Source organism: Leiobunum rupestre, chromosome 2 (assembly GCF_980474605.1).
Source record: "Leiobunum rupestre chromosome 2, qqLeiRupe1.1.hap1, whole genome shotgun sequence".
NCBI lineage: Eukaryota > Metazoa > Arthropoda > Arachnida > Opiliones > Sclerosomatidae > Leiobunum > Leiobunum rupestre.
The window spans coordinates 50351501-50368003 of record NC_143385.1 but is presented as its reverse complement, the minus strand read 5'-3'; the positions used below and the strand labels follow the sequence as shown (position 1 = coordinate 50368003).

The 16503-nt window shown below is 39.0% G+C and overlaps 1 pseudogene; it reads right to left on the bottom strand.

The window, feature by feature from the left end:
• Window positions 1-13787: 13787 nt before the first annotated feature.
• On the bottom strand, window positions 13788-14804 carry LOC149957809 (large subunit ribosomal RNA; annotated as a pseudogene).
• Window positions 14805-16503: the final 1699 nt, after the last annotated feature.

The following is a 16503-nucleotide window of genomic DNA, read 5'->3' as shown; positions in this document are numbered from 1 at the left end:
GGGAACAATACCAGGCGGATATTAACGATATGCGCTCGTTAGAGGCTGATAATGACGGATACAAATACATTTTAACAATTATAGACTGTTTTAGTAGAAAAGCGTGGGGGTTACCTCTTAAAACTAAATCGGGGAAAGAGGTTTTGAAAAATATAAAAATTGTTTTTAAAGACGGAATTCCTGATAAATTTCAATCGGACAAGGGCACGGAATTTAGAAATAAAGAAGTACAAGGATATTTCAAAAAGAATAAAGTTAAATTTTTTAGTACCGAAAATGACGAGATAAAAGCCCCTATCGTAGAAAGGTTTAATAGAACGTTAAAAACAAAAATGTATAGATATTTTACCCATAACTCCACAAATAGTTATTTGGAAGTCTTACAGGACTTGGTCGAAGCTTACAATTCCTCTTACCATAGCTCAATTAAAATGGCCCCTAATGACGTTTCGGAAAATAACGTATTACGTGTGTACAATAATATTTACTCTAAATATTATGCCGAGAAACTGAAAATGAAACCGCAATTCCAAGTAGGGGATTTGGTTAGAATAAATACAACTAAAATGATATTTCAAAAGGGTTTCGAAGCTAATTATACCGAAGAAATATTTAAAGTCGTAGCTATAGTTAAAAGATATCCCCCCGTTTATAAAATAAAAGACTTATCAGAAATCGATATAAAAGGGACGTTCTATTTTCGAGAGCTTCAAAAGGTCAGCGCGCCTCGTTCGTTCAAGTTAAACAAGGTTTTACGAGAGAGAACTAAAAACGGAGTAAAACAATTGTACGTTAGTTGGCTAGGATATCCTCCATCGTTTAATAGTTGTGTTAATCAAGATGACGTCTGGGATTTACATAACTTTTCCTAGTAATACTAGAGATAAGAATAAAAACAATTCAGAAAATACTCTAGCCTCGTATACTACAACGTTGGCCAAACCCATTAGTTTACGCGGAGATTGGGAAATTGCCCTGGTAGAAATTATTTATCCTTTATCTTTTTATAACGTAAGCGAACCAATGGGGTGCGGAATAGAAATTAAGGACTTACTATCGAACCCTCCAGCCCACATAGTAGATTACAAATATACGTACGACTTCCGCGAGATACCTCAGGGCTACTACAAAAATCCTCATGAACTTTTGGCTGTATTTAATGAAAGTATTAAAAGTTTGAACCTTGATTTAAAGGAAAGCGCTAATTCAGAGTTCGATAATGATTCTTTAGGAAAATTTGAATATAGTTTAGAAAGTGGACACGTACAATACACTTCCTATAGTAAACATTATTGCAAACTCGAGTTAACGCCAGAGTTGAGGAAAATTTTAGGATTTAGAGATAATTTTACTGATATTTCTCCTAAGCAAGCAATCAGATCAGATACCCCTATGCAATTAAACTTATTCGTCCCCGATCTTATGTTCGTGTATTCCGATTTGGTTAGAAATGAAATGGTAGGGGATACATTAGCCCCCCTTTTGCGAACAATTGTTGTAGACCAAAACGCGCCCCATTTATCAACCGTTTCAAAAACTTTCGATTCTCCGCATTACCTTAAACAGTATCGACATTAATATAAGAACTAGTTTAGGGGAATTCGTGCCATTTCAGTTTGGTTCAGTCACGTGTAAAGTACATTTACGACGAGCTCCGTAAAAAATGGCTTACCAGTACGTTGATAGAAATTGTCCCTACATGCAATATTATTTAAATCAGGCGGGGGGCGGAGTAGATTTACCTTATTTCTCTGGGTTTGCGGGACAAAAAGGACCCGAATTGGTAGCTTTTTTTCAGGGCTAGCTAGGTTTGTATTCCCATTCCTAAAACAGTCTGCCAAATACGTGGGAAAAAGGGCTCTTTCTACAGGAAAGAAAGTACTCGGAGACGTCTTGCAAGGTCAGGACTTAAAAACGTCAGCCAATAAACGAATGACAGAAACTGTGGACGAAATGGCTGCGCAAGAAGGTTCGGGTCGTCGCAAGAGAAGAAAAACTACTAAGAAAACATTGAAGAAGCCCCGCACAAAGAAAAAAAGTTCAGTTAAACGCCGCAAGTTCACGCGTACGGTTCGCGATATTTTTGCTCTCTAAAAATGGAAGTACTTAAAAGCGAATTAAATATTTTCAACGAACTACCAACTCAACTCAGCGTTGAAAAAGGTCAAACGGTATGGTGTAAGCCAATTTCATCTATCGACAGCAGTTCTATCATCGAATTCGTGGTACCGGGTACGGGAGACTCTTACACAGATTGGGCAATGACAATGATATATTGTAAAGTCAAAATCGTCAAGACCAACGGTGACAACTTGGATGCCGGGTCTAACGTTTCGCTCGTGAACAATTCTCTGCATTCGCTATTCAAACAATGCGAAGTGAAACTCAATGATACGACGGTTTCACCATCGGCCGCGAATTACCCCTATAGGGCCTATATCGAAACCTTGCTCAACTTTGGGTACGATGCAAAAAACACTCACCTAGCGACATCTGGATGGTACGATGACACGGCTAGAAGTATGGATCTGATAACAAACGCCGGATTCATAAAACGTCAGGCTCTAGCCGCTGAATCAAAAGAAATTGAACTTTACGGGAACATTTTTTGTGACATTTTTAATTTCAACAAATATTTAATTAATGGCGTACAACTTAAGGTTTCACTAACTAGAAATAGCGATAATTTTACCCTTTTTAGCGACACTGTCGCCGCGTATAAAGTCGAATTTATAGACGCTGCTCTAATTGTACGTAAAGTTAAAATTATGCCTAAAATTTTATTAGCCCATCAGCAAGGATTATTACGTAGCAATGCCAAATATCCCTTTACTCGTACCGAAATTAAAGCTAAAACATTGGCTAGTTCTATTCAGAACGATAGTTTTGACAATATATTCTTAGGTCCGATGCCCAACAGAGTCATTATTGGTTTAGCCACCAACAAAGCGTATTAGGGCTCCGTTAAGTCTAATCCTTATAATTTTGAAAATTTCGACCTAAATTATTTGGCTCTATACGTTGATAACGAACAAATCCCTTCGAAAGCGTTGACCCCTAATTTTAATAGTAAACAATTTACGCTAGCCTATCATTCGCTATTCTCGGGAACTGGGATACTCTACAAAGACGAGGGAAACCACATCGCCTTGGCTCACTTTCCTCTAGGCTTTGCCTTATACGCTTTTGATTTAAAACCTGACAATTCGGCCAGTGACGTCACGTTTTGGAACTCCGTAAAGAGAGGGCAACTACGTTTATATTTAGGATTTGGTACCCATTTAAAAGATTCTACAGTCGTTATCGTGTACGCCGAATTTCAATCTTGTTTACAGATAGATAAAAATAGGAACATTATTCGAGACTATTAAAATGACTACGACAAACGTTGACTTATTTCAGGCACTGTATAAAACACCGAACTTTTTAGGCGTTTTTTCTTCCGATAATTTAAAACCCCTCACGAAATATCCACAATCGCTTATCATTAATTTTGATAAAAGGAGAGAAACAGGTTCTCATTGGATTTGCCTCTACGTTGATGGCTGAAAACGAGGATTCTATTTTGATTCAATGGGGCTTCCTCCCTTTTTATCACCAATCAGAAAATATTTAAATTAATTGTGTAAGACGTGGACATTTAGTAAAAGACGATTGCAAGGACTAACTAGTAACGTTTGCGGTGAATATTGCGTAATGTATATTTTGCATAGAACTAAAGGACAGAGTACAAAAACGTACTACCAAAAGTTTTCCAAAAATTGGGAAAAAAACGACCGCAAGATATTTTTATCTTTCGCAAATCATGCTAGAAAAATCATCACATCGAATTTGGCGAATCCAATAGCTAGAGAGAGAGGTATGGTGACTGACTGGAAAAAATCCATTTCCAGAGGATAAAACAATATATTCCCACGCTATCTGGTATCTTTTAGAGATATGACCCGACCTCTCTCGAAAACATGCGCGCGCTTCTACGAGCGCCAAACCATTTACTTTCGAATAAAATAAACCATCCAAAAACAAAAAAATTAAAATATAATCAGAAAGTATTGGTATAATAGTTAGGATAACAGGGTGGTTTACGCAATCTAGCATGAAAACAAAACATTGGTAGAAATATATTATTGCATTATTTCCGCACGTTCTATTTAAAGTACTCTCTAAAAGTCATTGAAATCTGTTACCGTCTTGAACCATTGAAAGATGTTTTTTACCCGTCACTAACAAAATATCTTTAGTACACGCAAAATAAGATTGGTGAAAAAAAAAACATTGCCTTAGATAATTTAACTGAGATTTAGTTAGCTTTGGGCCTTGTAATGATAAAAAAGATTGAAATTTGACTCGGCCATTTTATTTAATAATATAAACTCATGTACGCGAAAAAACAATTGTAAACAATTTTTCCTATGTAACTTTTTTCACTCTTAATAAATACTTTAAAACGTAACAAAAAAGACTCTTTATTGAAAATCACTTACCCCTTTTTTCCAGAATTTCGTTAAGTCAACCAGTCCTCTGCAAGAACGTACTACAATGCGGACTCTTATCTGTAAATTTGTTAGACTTTGCACGAACCTAAACCATCTTCTCGTGACGTACGCTAAGAGGAAGATGGTGGAAATCCCCAGTCTCGCGAAATTAATTATCTACGAACACTATTTAACCCATGGAAAAATTTACCGACTTTACCCACTGAATAGATTCCACACTCTCTAACTTAGATTTCATCAAGGGAAAGAAGGAGAAATATTATTTTAACATTTAAATAACTTTTGGGACAAAAAAATTAAGATTTGAATTTTCTTCATGTAGAATTGAAGAGATAAATAGGGTTTTATGGGCAAGCAGGAATGATGATTCTATAAAATTTGAGCTTAGAATAAGGTAATAAATTAAATTTCACGAATTATTTATGCTGTACTAAAGTTAAAATTTTATGTATTGTTCTGTTAGCATTGAGGAGAGAGAGGACGCCGCTGGAAATCGGATGTTCCTACAATTTGTAGAACACCAATAATCAATCAATCAATAATAATCAATCAGCTAGGCTAATACCCAAGGCACCACCTTAGGCCTAAGTCATCAAGCGACTTTTGAAGCCATTAATTCAGGTGGCCGGGTTACAATGCGTAGGAGGGTGGTGGCAAGCCCTGCATGCCACGAGATCGAGCCAACAGCTCCCTACACTAACTATTACCGTTAACCTCGACAAGTTTTTATGGAAGGGGAAACCGAAGAACCCCAGTTATACTACTCTCCATACCAATTATTATGGAATAAAAAAAATTACTTTTATCACGATTCTTTTATTTTCCTATCCTACAATAATCATTTCAGTATATATCAACCATTACAATAACCAGGATTATATGCAATTGCTAAAATAGTGTATTCTGCCTAGTTAATAGTCTCTAAGATTTCCTCCAGCGGGAGCCCCGAAACACGATTAATTTTTATCAAAGTTGTATCAGAAGTAAATTAGAGGCGAAGTAAGCGCAATGTATTTTCAGCTATTCTAATTTGCCTAATTTAACACGTGACGAATTTTTTATTGACAACCAATGAGCAGTAACCTCTATTTTTGGTTATGCTTTACAATCTCCCGTGACGTCAATTTGTTTCAGCCAAGGAGAAATCAGGATTTACTTGTAGTTTCGAGTGTTATTTGATCTCTAGATATACGACTCAGCGTTCTTTTAGTTCCTGGACCCCCTCGAGAAGAGACACGTAGATTTTTGCACTCCGTACGCCGACCTCTCGACTCTATTTACAGGCAGAGGCTTAAGGATTTCCGTAAAAGTAAGTGACTTTATTATTTTACTGTAGTGGGAAATTAGGCCTTGTTTAAATTTAAGTAAATAGACTTAGATTCTAACCAAATATCCTTAGACTCTAACCAAAATAAATAGAAAAACATAATTTATTGAAATTTAGGCTTAACCAATTAGGCTTAAGAATGTTGACAATAGCTTATAGAAACTATCAGTTTTACAGTATGGACATCGAAGCGTATCGACTTGAAACTTTTCGTCACTGGAGAAATCCACACGTCACTAAGGAACAACTAGCGAAGGCTGGATTCTACTATATTCAGCGGGGCGATGAAGTACGATGTTACAAGTGCCATGGAATCTTAGAACACTGGGAATCAGGAGACGTACCAGAATGGGAACATGCTAGATTCTTTCCACACTGTCCGTCGAGGGATAATTCACCATCGGAAAAAAAGTACCTTTCGCAAGAATGGGAGATCCCGGCACCACCAAGGTCAGCGGCACTGGAGGATGACGATTTCATATCTATTCCGGTCAGACGTGGTGAGGTAGAACTTTTAATAAAATTATTTATACAAACTGCACTTGCAGAAGGTAGTTCGTTTCAACCCTTTAAATGAAATTGTACATATTCCTTACGAAGATCGAGTTAGTTTTTTTATATTGATAAAATACGATTTAAACGCGTTATTTATATTGTCGGTCTAATATAAGAACCTGTTTTACGCAATCATGTAATTAAAAGTAAAAAAAAATTGGAAATGTGTATTTCTTGTTTTTATTGCCTAGAGATTAGAAATTAAGGGGTTCGGAAGCCATAGTGGAAATTATGGTTAACGAGGTGGGGGTAAGAGTAGAGAGGGGTAAATTCCACCCTCCATAAATCTGCACGAGGAAAACTATTCTGGAGAATGGGAGATAGCTGAGGGGTAAAGTCCATCCTCCAGAAATCTGCGTGAGGAAAAATCTTGGCGATTACCATTGGGGGATTGGGGGATGAAAGGGGGGAAAGCAGAGAGAGAGAGACAAAATCTTGTTGTTACCGCTGGGGGATTGTGATAAGATATCTGGGGGATTGTGATAACTCGGAGGCAAGCAGAGAGAAAATCTTGCGATTACCATTGGGGGATTGGGGGATGAAAGGGGGAAAGCAGAGAGAGAGAGAGAAAATCTTGTTGTTACCGCTGGGGGATTGTGATAAGATATCTGGGGGATTGTGATAACTCGGAGGGAAGCAGAGAGTAAATCTTGCGATTACCATTGGGGGATTGGGGGATGAAAGGGGGAAAGCAGAGAGAGAAAATCTTGTTGTTACCGCTGGGGGATTGTGATAAGATATCTGGGGGATTGTGATAACTCGGAGGGAAGCAGAGAGTAAATCTTGCGATTACCATTGGGGGATTGGGGGATGAAAGGGGGAAAGCAGAGAGAGAAAATCTTGTTGTTACCGCTGGGGGATTGTGATAAGATATCAGATTCATTATCTCAATCCCCCAGGGGTAACCCTTCTCTCTCTTGTCGAGGTGTTAAGGTCTCAAATATTAGAGATTGAGCGAGGCGAATGGATCTGTGGTCAATTTCGCTGCCCCGCCGGGAATCAGATAAAAGCGTGGCTTTTCCAACCATACACCACTTGAAAAACAAAACCAGCTCTCGCGGTAAAGCGGTCTCATCCATTTCGATAGACCCGTTATATTCCCATTTTTTTGAAGATGTAACTAAGTTTCTGATTACGTTCGTGGCCTTAAAAAGGGACCTTAGACGGTCTTCATTATTGTCTTCCTCCAATCTTATCAATGCCGAATTCTTCGTGGTTTTCAAAAAAACGCGTTCTGATTCGCGTTTTTTCTTGGTTGTGAAAATTCGATACCTAAAATTTCTTCATTTAAGAAATCTTTCAGTTTTCTTCGAGACATTAGGTCGTCTTTACTTGAGTCCAAATGCATATATTTAAATACGCATTATGTAAGTCAGCTATCGTAGTTATACATTCTCTCCAACGAGACATTCTTCGACCAGGTTAATAAACTCTATTTCCGAAGCTATTATGGCCGCGTTTTGTCTCTGAACTGGATTTTCAAAATGTTTATTACGACGCAGTACTTTTATAACGTTTTTGTTCCAACAGTTGAGGTGGTACATAACATCTACCGCGTGCGCGTCTATGTCACGCGTCTATGTCACTTATACATTCGCTCAGTCGCACGCGCCAAATATCATTATTGCACAAATCAACTGCTTGCTTCAGAGATACGCCACTTCGATCATATGATATTGCATGCAAGGGGTTTTTTTTTCGAACCCTTTTCATCACAGAAAAAACATTGAGTTTTTAGGTACTTCAAAGTTTTGCTTCTAGTAAAAGTTGGTGAAGAACTGGGGACTAAAATCAAAGGTTCGGGAACCACATTTTCAAAACACGTTTTATCTTCGACAGATTTCTCAAAGTGTTTTACAACTCTTTGCTTATACGATTTATGCGTAAACCTTTTGTAGCAAGATAGATGCCAAGAACATTTATTAAGTTTAAGATTATTTAGTGATACATCACCTTTCATTTTCGTTAAAAATATTTGACTGTCTTCATCTTTAAGCGCAGCCAGCTCCACGATCAGATCAGAAATTTTCTGTAACGATTGCTCTTCAGGATTTTGCAGAAAATGCAGTTTTCTCTTTTAAACACACTAGACATAATTATAAAACAGCACAATATACACTGTAGCAACTATGCGCCTCCAAAAATGATAACGAACTGCCGTTATTCCTTCAAAACAAAACTGAGAAACTGCCTGTATCCATTCTCTTTTCAACAAAATTGCCACCCGACACTGGAAACCTTTGGTAGCGGTCGAGCCGACCTTAATCCCATAATTACCCAAGTAAAATGGCCCGTCGAAAAAACTTTGAACCGAACTTTCCCTTTCCCATATATTGGAAATAAAATAGGGTTTCTAGTTTCAATTTATTTATATATTTTCTTTAAAGAGTATTTCGAAGAGGTTTTTAGCTTTCGTTTGATACCTAATATCCCATATTTATGAAAAGTATTGAAGATTTCCGCTAAGGGTGGGCGGGGCTGGCTTTAGTGGCTCCCCGCCGCGGAAATAATCAACTTAGGACGTTGAAATTTTTATTCAAGTATATTTACGGCCTATTGTCAAATATAAGCGTTTAAAATATTTATTTCACTTTAAATGAAATAATTTAAAAATTAAACCATAATTAAGTGGTTTCGGTGGCCTAGCGCCCCCCTGACACGTTTGACGAGCTTCCACCATCGAAATTCGGATTCAGCTCATTTTTCTGAAGATAATGACACCTTCCGCTATATTCTTTCACGAACGTGCAAACGACAGACATAGCAGCAGGGACTAGAATGTCCAAGGGTTCGACAAGGAGATAATGCCTATGAAAAAAATTAATTGAGAAATATAACAATGTGGTTCCAGTTCATATTATATTACCAATATAAAATAAATAATTTATTATACCTAAATTATATTTTGTAGATCTTGGTAATAAACTTGTAGATCAAATAACCATTAAACACAAGTGTTTAATCCATGAAATAACAGAACAAGTACGTATTTCAGAAATTAGAAAGAACTAACTTCGAGAGCGGACGACGGAACCGGCTGGAAAATGACGTAGGGATCACATGTCATGCCCCTGAAAAGTCGAGCGCGCGTCTCTCCCTCCCTGAATCCGCCAAAGCTGATACGATGCAGTAACAAACTTTCGAGATAGCGTTACAGAAGTAATTCGTCCATGCTCCACTCAAATCGCGACTTAATTGTTTTCGAATACACAAATTTTGTTTTAAAATTATAATTTTTTTCAATATAATAAGTGGCTGAATTCCAGGCAAAGGAAGGGTCTGATGGTACTTTTATTTGAGTTTTTTTACTGAACGAGATCGTTTTTTTCTTTTATATTCTTTGGTATCGTTGTTTTTTCCCTGACGTAAATTTTTATCTTTAATTTTTTGAAGCGTATTTAGTTCTTCCTCGAAATGGTTCATTTTTGGAGGAAACTTTGTGTCGTTTATTTTTTTCTGTTAATTTTTTAAGCGTGTTTACTTCTTCCTCGAGATGGACCATCTGTAGAGAAACCTATTTATTGTAGACGTTGTGTCTTGAAGCTTATCCGGTTTGATTATAACTACGTCGAAAATCTGTAATTTATTTTACGGGTTTTATTATCGACTTAAAATGTATGATATAGTTGACGTTTATTGATATACGAGCGGTCGTTTAATCTTCAATATTCAGTTAAGTGGCTGTTTTGTACTTTATTATTGGTAAGGTGTGTTACGCTTTTTGGTATTGGATTGACTTTTGCTTGAACTGGCCATTCTCTAGACTCTCGTTAAAGACGTTGGTAAGCACCTGCTTTAGTTCTTGCCAGAAAGTTCGATAAAACCAAATCGTCAGACCGTCTGGTCCTGGAGCTTTTCGACGTGAAAAGGTCTTCAGTGCCGTGGTGCATTCAGTGACAGAGATTTTGGCAGTAAGCGAATTTTTCATATGCTCAGGAACTTGAGGAAGGTCTTGTAGTAAGGAGGCCAGGTTGGAACGATCAGTGGCTGTCTTCTCCTACAGTTCTTGGTAGTATCTTCTTACTTCCTCCTGGATGGAATTCTTATTAGTAAGAATTCTTGTACCGGTGTGGATTTCGGATAAAGCTGTTTTTTTTTTCGTTTTGTCGCTCGGCGACAATAGAAATCGGATTTGAATTTCATTTCCATTGCCAGGTCTTGCCCGTGTTCTCTGGCTCTCTGGTGACGTAGTTTTGACTCGTATTTCTCGTGGAGTTTACCTCTTATATATGTCCTTGGCTTCCTTTGGAAGACGTTCCAACAAAGACAAGGCCCATCGCAAAAAATGAGCATCTTTTCTAGATGCCGAAGCGCGGATTTTTCCTTCCTTCCGGAAAAGAACAGTGAGCTTAGTTTTGCAGGTCTCCCAATCGGAGGTTGAATGAACTGCTTCACTCAGACTATTGATTGTGGGTTTCACTTCCGCAACAAAGTCCACATCCTCCAGAACGGAATCATTTAGTCTCCAAACGCCTTTGCCTCTCGGAACTGATTGCGGAATATTGACCTCTAGGATGACAGCGCGATGATCTAAGACGTAATTTGCCGAGCTTCTCAAGCGAGTAATGGTGCAAACTCGGACATTGGGTACCAAGTGATGCGATGAGTAAATTCTATCTAGGTGACATTTAACTTTTTTGGCTTCCCAGGGGAACTCGCGAGCTCCCGGATTACGAAGACGCCAGATATCTACCAAGTCCAAAGATCCCATTTTACGCTCCAGCAGGTTTTCCGACGCGTCGACGAGGACATTACCACCTTCCTTGTCCAGGTTCGTGTCCGGAATGCAGTTAAAGTCTCCAAGTACGAATAGGTAAGAAAACGGTCCATCCACGTACTGAAGTAAGCTGTCGAAAAAACGTGATCTTTCGCCCATTCTGTTGGGAGCGTAAACGGTTAAAATTCTTATTCGTGAGTCGTTGAAATCTATGTCTACGCAAACAACGCGTCCGGAATCGTCCAAGCGGAGGCTGCGGAAACGAGTGCGAGCATCTTTTTTCACGAAAATAGTGGTGCCGCGGCTAAAGTTGCTACCTACGCTATAAAAAAATTTCCTGCGCTTTAAAAAGTTTCTTTAAGTATGCAAAATTATCAGATCTAATTAAATGGCTTTCTTGTATACATAAAATATCTAGCTCTTCCGAGCGAAAAAAAGCGGCAATATCTTTTTGTTTATTAAAATTTCGTAAACCTTCTACGTTAAGAGTACCAATTTTTAAAACACTCATTATAAGATAGATAAAATATCAAATATCTTAAAATGTCGATATAAAACTTTGGAAAAAGTAATAATTCAAAAGAAAGTTACTTTTTACGTGGGTTACCACCCGTAGCGCTGCCAGGACGCTTTGGGGCTGTTCTAACCCTGGTTGGCGCTGCGTTTGACGTAGCGGGTTGACTGTTCTTCGTTTGCGGGGGTTTCAACAACGTGGGAGGAACGGTCGAAGGAGCTTTATTCTCAATAGGTACCGGCTTGTTTTTTAAGGTATCACTATAAGTAGGTTCGGATGTAGATCAGGATCGTCAGCCCACAAGGGTGGGTTTGAGACGAACTAGACGAAGCTGGTATGGGCTCCACGGCAGACTGATCGACTTGTATCCTGGGCAATCTCCTAGTTTTCTAAGTCATCCGCCTTCTCTTGAGAATATTCGTTGGGAATATCTTGTTCTTCTTCAAAGTGGGATGGGGCTCCACTAGGCAAATCTTCGAAGTTAATGACGCTGATAGATTGTCCTTCGGGTAATTTAGCCGTCTCATGGGTCTCCTTATCTTCTTCTCCGACAGCAACATTGAGGGACTTTTCGTAATCCCCAAGAGCACGATCTGCCGCTTTCTGAACCCAACGACGGTCTTCAGAATCGCATGACCTAGCTAGATGGTCGCTTCCCCCGCATTTGTAACATTGACGCTTGATACCACGATATTGGACATTGACCCGGTAGCTTCCAGCCATGATAACGTTGGAAACTGGCGTTCGTACCTTTAGCTTGATGATTCTTTTTCCGTTGGTGAGTTGCGGGTAGTCCTTGTCCGTTTCATAATCCCAAGACAAAACGTCACTGTAAGGTCGTAGGCCGTTGCTTACTACTGCTGCGTCTAATTCATAAGAGGCGCCGCTGACTGTGATCAACAGCTCATCTGAATCAACGGGAAGAACTTGGAACGAGCCTTGATCGATCTTGACAGCTCCAGCAGATAAGATTTTTCCGTATTCATCAGTAGTTGAGCAAGTGACGTGAAACACCCCTCGGCCTTTCGGCTGGCAACATCTGATTGACAATGGCCCGAACTGGTCGAAAAAAGCTTTGGCAACATCCAGGTACTTCAAGTTGTCTCCATCGACGTCAACTTTCAGCGAGAGAGGGCGCTTAAGACGGCCCGACTGCGTTAAAATAAAAAACTACCAATAAAAAATTTAGTAAAAGGCGAAAGATTAAAGCGATTGAGGAGAAGCTAGAGCATAATGTATCGTGGCTACTATAAATTAAACGATTATTGTATCAAACCCTTTTACACTATATTTTATTAATATTACTTTATCATGAGATACGCACAAATTACCTTTCTTGTAAGGTGTTAAAAAAGGAATTTTGTTATTAACTCAAAATGTAATTGTTAAAGGAATCGTCTGCAATTTTCTTTTTTTCCTTCGCTTAACTGATGACCATGACCAAAAGTATCATTTAATCGTTCTAAAATTTTTGATGCCATTTGAAAAAAAAACCACGCCGTAGCTAGCGGCGTTATAGTCATTCGTGAAATTTAAACGTCGAAACATTGAAACACAGGTGTTCTGCGAAGGTAGGTGTTTATTATTAGATTCATAGCGAACTCTACCACAAGGTAGAGTATTCAAAAATAGCTTAAAGGCTCATGATATTGCTCCTCCCCACGGTAATCTTTAGTAAAAGGCTTTATTGTTTATAAAATTATTTTACAAAAAAAAATTTTGATTGTAAAAAAAGCCTAATCATATTACAGAAATATATATTAAAGGAAAAAACACATTAAAAATATCAAATCAAAATATATTTACAATTTAAAAGAACTTGTTTTTAAAATTACTCGTAACTTATAAAAATTAAATAATTTTTTAAATAAATAGTACTTTCAGTTATCAGATTTAACAAAATGTTTTCTTGGATACATAAAATGTCTACTTTTTCCACATGGATAAACGTTGCAATGACTTCTTTACTTTCTTAAACGTCTTAGACCCTCGATGTTTAAAGTAACAATTTTAAAACCTAAATAAAAAATGTTTTCAATAAAGTTAAGGATTCGGCGGGAATTCCGTTCTTCTCGGTGGACAACGTCTTTTTCTTCAAGGTTTCGCTGTAAGTCGGTTCAGGAGCAGGTATAATTGTTTGATCAAGATAAGATTGTCTTATCTAAAGAAAAAAAATACAAACCCTCCAGTCAGAGGATGAGTCTCAATAAATCGCAGTATGGTGGCTGCTCTATTAAGTACAACACCCCGACCGGTACCTAAGTCGTCTACGGACGATTTGGTGCAATAACGTTTCTCCGAAGATTAAAATCAACAAGCCAAAGCCGCGAAACTCTGCAAGCTTTTCAATGCTATTTTAAGAAGGCTTTTTCGCCGAGACCGCGCCGAAACGCATCTCGACTAGCGTAGCCAACAAACGCAAAAGGCACGAACGATATCAATGCAGCGACTAGACAGGATTCTGACTTAGAGGCGTTCAGTCATAATCCTACGGATGGTAGCTTCGCACCACTGGCTGCTCGACCAAGCACATGTACCAAGTGTCCGAACCTGCGGTTCCTCTCGTACTGAGCAGGATTACTATTGCAACGACATGTCAACAGTAGGGTAAAACTAACCTGTCTCGCGACGGTCTAAGCCCAGCTCACGTTCCCTATTAGTGGATGAACAATCCAACGCTTGGCGAATTCTGCTTCGTAATGATAGGAAGAGCCGACATCGAAGGATCAAAAAGCGACGTCACTATGAACGCTTGGCCGCCACAAGCCAGTTACCCCTGTGGTAACTTTTCTGACACCTCTTGCTTAAAACTCATTAAAGTCAAAAGGATCGATAGGCCCCGCTTTCGCGGTCCGTATTCATATTGAAAATCAAGATCAAGCTAGCACTTGCCCTTTTGCTCTACGCGAGGTTTCTGTCCTCGCTGAGCTCGCCTTAGGACACCTGCGTTACCTTTTGACAGATGTACCACCCCAGTCAAACTCCCCGCCTGACACTGTCCCCGGCACTTAGTGCTAGAAAGGTGAACCATTCGGTTCGCTCTCCGCTTCACCGAGTAAGTAAAGAAACGATGAAAGTAGTGGTATTACACCGGCGGCCGCAAGTGACCTCCCACTTATGCTACACCTCTCATGTCTCTTCACAGAGTCAGACTAGAGTCATGATCAACAGGGTCTTCTTTCCCCGTTGTTTTTGCCAAGCCCGTTCCCTTGGCTGTGGTTTCGCTAGATAGTAGATACGGACCGTGGGAATCTCGTTAATATATTCATGCGCATCACTAATTAGATGACGATGCGTTTGGCTAAATATTATTTATTTTCATTAGGATCACTCAATGATAACAGTTTACAGAATCACGGCTGACGCCGGAGCCCAAGAGAGCCCCGGACGCCACCCGGAAAAAAAACACTCCGACACCAAATCAGTTTTGACAAGTTAAAACAAAATTTGTTAATAAAAATATATAATTTTGAAAAATCGAAGTAAAAAACTGGTATTGCCCAGGTAGAGCGCCAGAGCCCCGAAAAAACCCAAGATCAGAGGGGATGGCTTGAGCTCCTACTTAAAGGACCAATCTCGGGCGTTGACACAACAGAAGATAAAAATATAGAAAAATAAATACACTAATATAACCAAAATAATTAAAAGATATATAACCAATAGATACATTTCAATTCATATTTTTCTCAGATATAAAATTCATTAAGTTGAACGAGCTGAGCCATCAAAAGCCCTCACATATACAGCCCTCATAAAAGATTGATAAATTCTGATAGTTTGCTCCATAACAATCTCAACCACCTTTATCTTAAAATTCATCGTTTTTCTGGCAGTAAAGTCCTCTGGCAGATACCACAAAGGCATGAAACGAAATTACTCTACCCGGGTATTTCTCAGCAAAATAATCTCGGACATTTGGTCTATCATATACGTTGGCTTTGGCAGTATAAGATTCATTGAGGGTTCTAGGGCTTTCCCATACAACTCCTACATCACAAACAATAACCTCAGAGCGACTAATCAGGATAATATCAGGCTTCACAGTAAAGCTCATCAGACTCTCAGACGGTACACGTAAAACGGGTTCCCTCACAACAATCCAATGTTTCAACTTAACGGATTTTAACAAAAAATCGAAAATTTTATCATGACGAGAACATCTGGCCGTATGCGTGACCGGACAACCCTGACTAATGTGAGAAATAGACTCAACTCGACCACAACCAAAACGAGAAAGTCTCTCTCCATTTTTATTTGCTGGTGCGCCACGACATGGAAGTAAATTGGTCCTTAACTTCAGGTTTTTAATAGAATTTTCGCCGTTTGACGCCTTTGCATTTTTACCCAGCCAGAAGTTACCAATCCTTGGATCACCTTGTTGAAGACCGGCGCCATACACCGTACGAGACAATTCAGTTTTATGAAATAGATTTATGGCTGCTGCCGATTGACCCAGACCTCCCAAAAATTGCTGCACACGGGCAACCTGTTGAGCCAGTGTAGACGAGGTACTGAGGCTACGCACAATATCTGACCGATTAGTTTTCAGGGCATCAAGTCTATTCAAAATATTTAGAGGCATTCTCAGGGAAAAAGGTGGTATTCCCAAGCCCCCATCACGAGTAGCCCAAAGTAAGTACATGTACGTTGCGTGGTAATAAAAACATCCTCAAAATTACGATTTTCTGCATAGGTTTTAAGGGAGTCCTCCGCAGAAGTTCAAGTTTTTCGACCAAAGATGGAATTTGGTGTTCGACTTTGCCATCAAAACTGAAATCCACGCCCAGATACACAAATTTGGCACAGATTTTTAAAGCCGGAATACATTGACCCTCCAAATTGGCCCTAAATGGGTTAGAGTGTGCAATAACTGGTGGCTTTACCGGGGAGTCGG